Genomic DNA, 6,103 nt, shown 5'->3' on the forward strand with positions numbered 1-6,103 from the left:
AACTATGACTGTCTCTGGAGTTAGTACATTCCTTCCTTGTACCAAGCTACAGGGTACACCACATCTTCGTCAAAAGTCAAGTTGTCAGTTAGCAGTGAGAAATTCCAGACAGCCTGACCAATTTATTCTTTCCCAGTGGCTAGTTCCTCGTGAAATGTCAAATTATAGACAGATGTTTTCTTGGTAAATCTGAAGTCAGATGAGCCAAAGCTCTAATGGCAGAATCCTGAGGTAGCCTGATTGATATCAGGCTCCCTCCCAGCCTTCCTCTTCCTTCCTCTTCCTCCCTTCCTTCTTTCCTCCCTTCCTCCTCAGATTTGCAAGATAAAATACAGAACACCCAGGTAAATTTGAACTTCAGGTAAACAGCAATTTTCTTGTTCATTTTATGCAAGAATAGTGTCATTGCAGTGCTGTGATATGCAGTAGGACCTTGCTGTTTATCCAGTCTACATGGACTAGTTTGCCTCTGCTAATCCTACACTCCCGTTTCTTCCCTCTCCCTTCCCCCTCCCCCTGGGCAACCACAAGTCTGTTCTCTGTGTCTGGGAGTCTGTTCTTGTTTCATAGACATGCTGATTTGCACTGTATTTTAGAGTCTGCGTGAAAGCGATATCAGTGTCGTGCTCCCGTAAGAGAATATAGAGTACACGTCCCTGCGCTGCACAGTAAGCCTTATTAGTTATTTACATGTGCATCTCGGTCCCAATCTCCCAGTGCACCTCTCCACCCACCCTTCCCTCTGGGCAACCGTAAGTTTATTTTCTACATCTGCAACTCTATTTCTGTTTTGGAAATAAGCTCATTTGTACCATTTTCTTTTTTATATTCCACATGTAAAAGATATCATATTTGTCTTTCTTCATCTGACTTACTTCATTCAGTATGACAACCTCTCGATCCATCCATGTTGCTGAAAATGGCATTATTTTTCTTATTTATGGCTTAATAATATTGCTATATATATATATAAATGTATATGTATATATATATACACATATATATGGACTTCCCTGGTGGCTCAGACGGTAAAGTGTCTGCCTACAATGCAGGAGACCCAGGTTCAATCCCTGGGTTGGGAAGATCTCCTGGAGAAGGAAATGTCAACCCACTCCAGTATTCCTGCCTGGAGAATCCCATGGATGGAGAAGCCTGATAGGCTACAGTCCATGGGGTCACAAAGAGTCGGACATGACTAAGCGACTTCACTTTCACTTTCATACATATATATACACACACACCCACACACACACACACACACACATATATATATCTGTATGCATGTGTACATATATATATATATATATTTATGGGTTTCCCTGGTGCCTCAGCAGTAAAGAATCTGTCTACAACACAGAAGATGAGAGTTCGATCCCTGGGTCGGGAAGATCCCCTGGAGAAGGAAATGGCAACCCACTCTAGTATTCGTGCCTGGAAAACCCCATGGACAGAGAAGACTGGGGAGGCTACAGTGCATGGGGTTGTAAGAGTTGGACACGAATTAGCAACTAAACCACCACCACCGTATGTACGTATCACATCTTCTTGAACAAATAAATTTCTAGTATAACCATGTCCCAAATATTGCATGAGACAAACTTATTTTTAAAAATCATTCACTTTTTTATCTAAAGTTCACACTGAACTGATTTTTTTTTTTTTGCTAAACCTGGAAATCCTCTAGTTCTCCCTTCCTTTGGTAGATACTTATTGAGAATTAATCACACATAAGCAAATAGGACTTTTTTGTATTTTCTTGCCACCCAGCACCTTTTGAATTTCCATTTTATGTTTTCAGGAGTTTCTTTTTTTATGTTTTATGTTTATTTATGTTTTCAGGAGTTTCTTCCTTTCTGAATCTGCCTCACTATGGTAGAATGGGAAGAATGCCATTCCCCAGTGCCTGTGAAGCTGAGTCATGAGCAGGTCACGTGCTTTACCAACGAGAGTAACTATTATTGGTTATTAAATGTGACTGGGGAGTCAGCTCTTATGGAAAATTTCTTAGTTTTGACAAACATGTCATTAATGGAAGGTGCCAACATTAGGGGAAACTGGGTAAGGGATCTATAGAAACTCTTTGTATTAGTTTTGCAGCTATTCCATAAATTTACCATTATTCTAAAGTAAAAAAGGTTATTGAAAAGACAGAAGCAGGAAAACTTGTTAAATGACTATGCACAGTTGTCTAGGCAATAGAATGGTCTATATAGGAAGCGCATTAAGATAGCCTGAGAGAGGCAGATTGGGGCTTTGCTTTTTGAAATAGAATTGGCTTCTTCAGAATGCCCTTCTGATATTAAGAAAAGGCTTTCCAGCCACAGGAGTGCAAGACCCATAAACAAAAGCCTTAAACTGACCAAGGCTTTACAAAGTGACCAAGTGCCCCAGCAACACATACCAGATGTGTGCATGCCCCAAGTCCTGACAGATGTCCCGTCCTCCAACCCCCATGGAGAATAATTTTTTTTTTCAAATCCCAGAAGCTCGCCCCCTACACTTCTTATTTAGCTGATTTATAAATGTTTGGTTTTTATTTGCATCAAATAAATTGTTCCCAACAGTGAGCTGGTGATTCAGCCTGGGTGGGAAGCTCCCTCCTGTCCTAGGGCCGTATTCCTGCTAATTGTCATTCTGCACATGGCCTTAGGAAGCCCTTCATTTATCCTGTAGTTAAGTACAGCAGTTTTCTCTTCGACTGTTAAAAGCCTGGGTGGAAATGAAATGAATGTCTTCTTTCTCACTGCACAATGGTTTTGATAGGTAACTGGAAAGAGCCCAAGAAGAGGGATTGTATATATGGGCAGAGGTGTGGTCATTCTCTGGCCTCCCCACATGCCCTTGAACACCCCTTCTGGTGGTCAGCAGAGGCTGTTGGGTTTCTGATCATACCCACTACTATACTGTAATCCAGACCTCCACCATTTTTTCTTCCTGGGTTCCTATAATAGCCTCCTCACTGGTTTCCCTGTTTCTTCCCTTGACTCATCCCAGTTCCCAAGAATTTGTTAAAACCAGAAGCCCATGCCCTTCCTGACTCTGCTCAGAACAACTGGGCAGCTTCTGTCCTCACTCAGGATTGAAAGTGAAAGTCCATCATCTCTGATTTGTCCACTCCAGCCCTGGTGGGCTGGCTTGGTGTTCCTCAAATACATCAGGCATGCTCTCACCTCCAGGCCTTTGCCTTGGCATCTCCCATCATCTGGAATGTTTTTCTCCTAATATCCTCATGGCTTACCCCCTCACCTTCTTCATCTCTTTGCCCAAATGCCACCTTCTTGGTGCCACTCCCCCTGCCCCCTAAATCTAAAATTGCCACCTGCTTTTTTCCAGGCAGGATGTTTTATCTCATTTTTTGGTTTTGTTCTTTATTTTTGTGTTTGTTTGTTTGTGCTTTATCTCCAGTGCCTATCAGTGCTCAGCAAATGTTTGTTAAATAAAAAACACTGATGGTGAATATTTACTGAATGGATGCACAAGTAAATAAATCTCACCACATCACTGATGGTTCTCCATTGCCCTAGAATACAGTTTAAATTCATTAGAGAACAGGACCTTTCAGAATCTCTTGACTCTCTCTTGAGTTTTGCCTCTCAACGGCAAGCACATCACAGCTCATCTACACTCACATACCCTGTGTCCCAGCCACACTTAAATACCTATTTAAAGTGCATACAAAACTCTTTCTGTCTTCACAGTTACTTTCAAATCTTCCTTGGCTTATCATATTGCCCATGGATGGAAAGGGTGGTTTTCGTAAGGCTGCTCCAATGCCTCCTCCTTTTCCACTTTCAATATCTAGCAGCTTGTATTACTTTACTATAATTTTCTACTTCTAAGTCTCCACAATGAGACTGACAACCCTGAGGCCAAACTACGTATGTCCCTGGCCATTGTGCCGCCAAAGCTAGCACATTGGCCAAATCGCTGTGATTCCTCTCTACCAATACTTATTTTTTCACTGCAAAACATTGCCTCTATCTTGGGTAACCTGTAAAGCCCCCACATTTGGCCCATTTCAAGCCCTTGGCTCATATAATCCTCATTTGTTCATGTGCCAAATTAAAGTGCTAACAACAACAACAAAAAGTGAACATTTCTCAGACTCATGAGCATGGAGAACAGACTTGAGGTTGGCAAGGGGGAGAAAAGGGTGAGGAAGGAATAGACTGAGAGCTTGGGATTAGCAGATTCAAACTTTTATACACAAGATGGATAAACAAGGTCCTCCTGTATAGGACAGCAAACTATATTCAATACCCTGTAATAAATCATAATGGAAATGAATATGAAAAAGAATGAATGTGTGTATATGTATAACTGAATCGCGGTGCCTTACAGCAGAAATGAACACAACACAATAAATTTTAATTAACCAACATAGTAACTCTTTCTGTCTCTACAGTCAAAAAGTAGATCAGCAATACTTCAAGACAGTATATTTAAAAAAAAGAACATTTCTATCCTTCTAAAGCAAAGCAAAACTTCAAAAGCTTGAATAAGTATAATGTAAAATTTCAATTTTAATATGTGTCTTCCCAAGTGTTTTACTTAAAAACTGAGATTAGTCATTTCACACATTAAACATAGCTTCTATTTAGTTTGCACATAATGTCATATGAATAGAATAGTCATGGTTTTATTTAGAAGAACTAAAACATAACAAAATATCAAGTTGGCTTAGCCCCACCAACAGAAGTCATGCAAGATGCAAATGACATTAACTGGCTCGATCAGGGTAAGTCTTGAGAAGTGATTAACTTTTCCTCATGGAAAAGATTCCCCTCACCCTTGGTCTGGTCTGTTCTCTCAAAGCCTTTGATCTGTGTTCTCCCTTAGCTGTTTAGGACACTGGGGACACCAGTTCAGATCTCATACTCACCAGGCAGCGTACCTGAGAGCCGGGCACCTAGAGATGATGATGTTCTGCTGGATGCTGGGGAGGAAATGGCTTTCCCTGGTGGATGTTGCATCAATCAAAAGGTGGGGGTGATGGCAGAGGATGTCAAGGAAACAGAGGCTGTATTCAGAGGCCTCAACTTCTGCTCTGGAAATCCTATCAGATGGACCATCAATTACCTCCTTTCTCCCATTCAGATCCTTGCCTTTGTCACAGAAAAATTTTTTACAGGACAGCAGGGAGTCGGGAGGGGAGTTGCATAGTGGTAACGACTTATGTTCAGGGAGAAGAAGATTCTGAGTGGGCTTGATCATTTGCCCCTGCCCCTTCAGGTCTCGAATTTACCCAAATCAGTCTAAGAGACTTGACTTGTGCCTATGGCTGGCCCATCAGTTGTCTCTAAACCCTTTCCCAGTTGACATTTCCAGTCTTTGTGTCCAAGCTGGTGATGTGTTGAAATGTCTCCTTGGAATGTCTGAAATCTGTTCTTAGAAATGCATAAAAATTGTTTAGTCATTTTTATAACCAAAGCAAGAACCAGGCCTGGCCTGCAAGGACCTTTCTCTGACCATGATTTTGAATTTTCCAAGCTGGAACTCCAGTGTGCTTTGATGAAATTGTCAGGAGATCAGGATTCAGGAGAAAAAAAAAAAATTCTATGCTTTCTCAAAGACATTTTACATATGTGAAGCATTTACCCTATATTGTATGTGGTGGTGGTTTAGTCTTTAAGTCCTGTCCGACTCTTGTGACCCCATGGACTATAGCCCACCAAGCTCCTCTGTCTGTAGGATTTCCCAGGCAAGAATACTGAAGTTTGTTGCCATTTCCTTCTCCAGGGGATCTTGCTGACCCAGCAATTATATATTGTATGGTCGGTAATAAAATATCAAATCACTGTGGTAAAGCTACAGTGGTTTGGGGATATTGACAGTTTCAGTTACTGGTGGTTACTAGATGATTCACAAATATCTTCCCTGTTCTCTTCAGCTTCAGTTCAGTTCAGTTCAGTCACTCAGTCATGTCTGACTCTTTGCGACCCCATGAATTGCAGCTCGCCAGGCCTCCCTGTCCATCACCAACTCCCGGAGTTCACTCACACTCATGTCCATCGAGTCGGTGATGCCATCCAGCCATCTCATCCTCTGTCGTCCCCTTCTCCTCCTGCCCCCAATCCCTCCCAGCATCAGAGTCTTTTCCAAT

The 6,103-nt window shown here is 41.7% G+C and overlaps 1 non-coding gene across 1 annotated transcript; it reads left to right on the forward strand.

Moving 5' to 3' along the window:
• Positions 1–1,010: 1,010 nt before the first annotated feature.
• On the forward strand, positions 1,011–1,082 carry TRNAC-ACA. Its single transcript has one exon. It is a non-coding gene; the product is annotated as a tRNA-Cys (tRNA).
• Positions 1,083–6,103: the final 5,021 nt, after the last annotated feature.

This window comes from Bison bison, unplaced genomic scaffold (genome assembly GCF_000754665.1).
Source record: "Bison bison bison isolate TAMUID 2011002044 unplaced genomic scaffold, Bison_UMD1.0 scf7180017864039, whole genome shotgun sequence".
Lineage (NCBI taxonomy): Eukaryota > Metazoa > Chordata > Mammalia > Artiodactyla > Bovidae > Bison > Bison bison.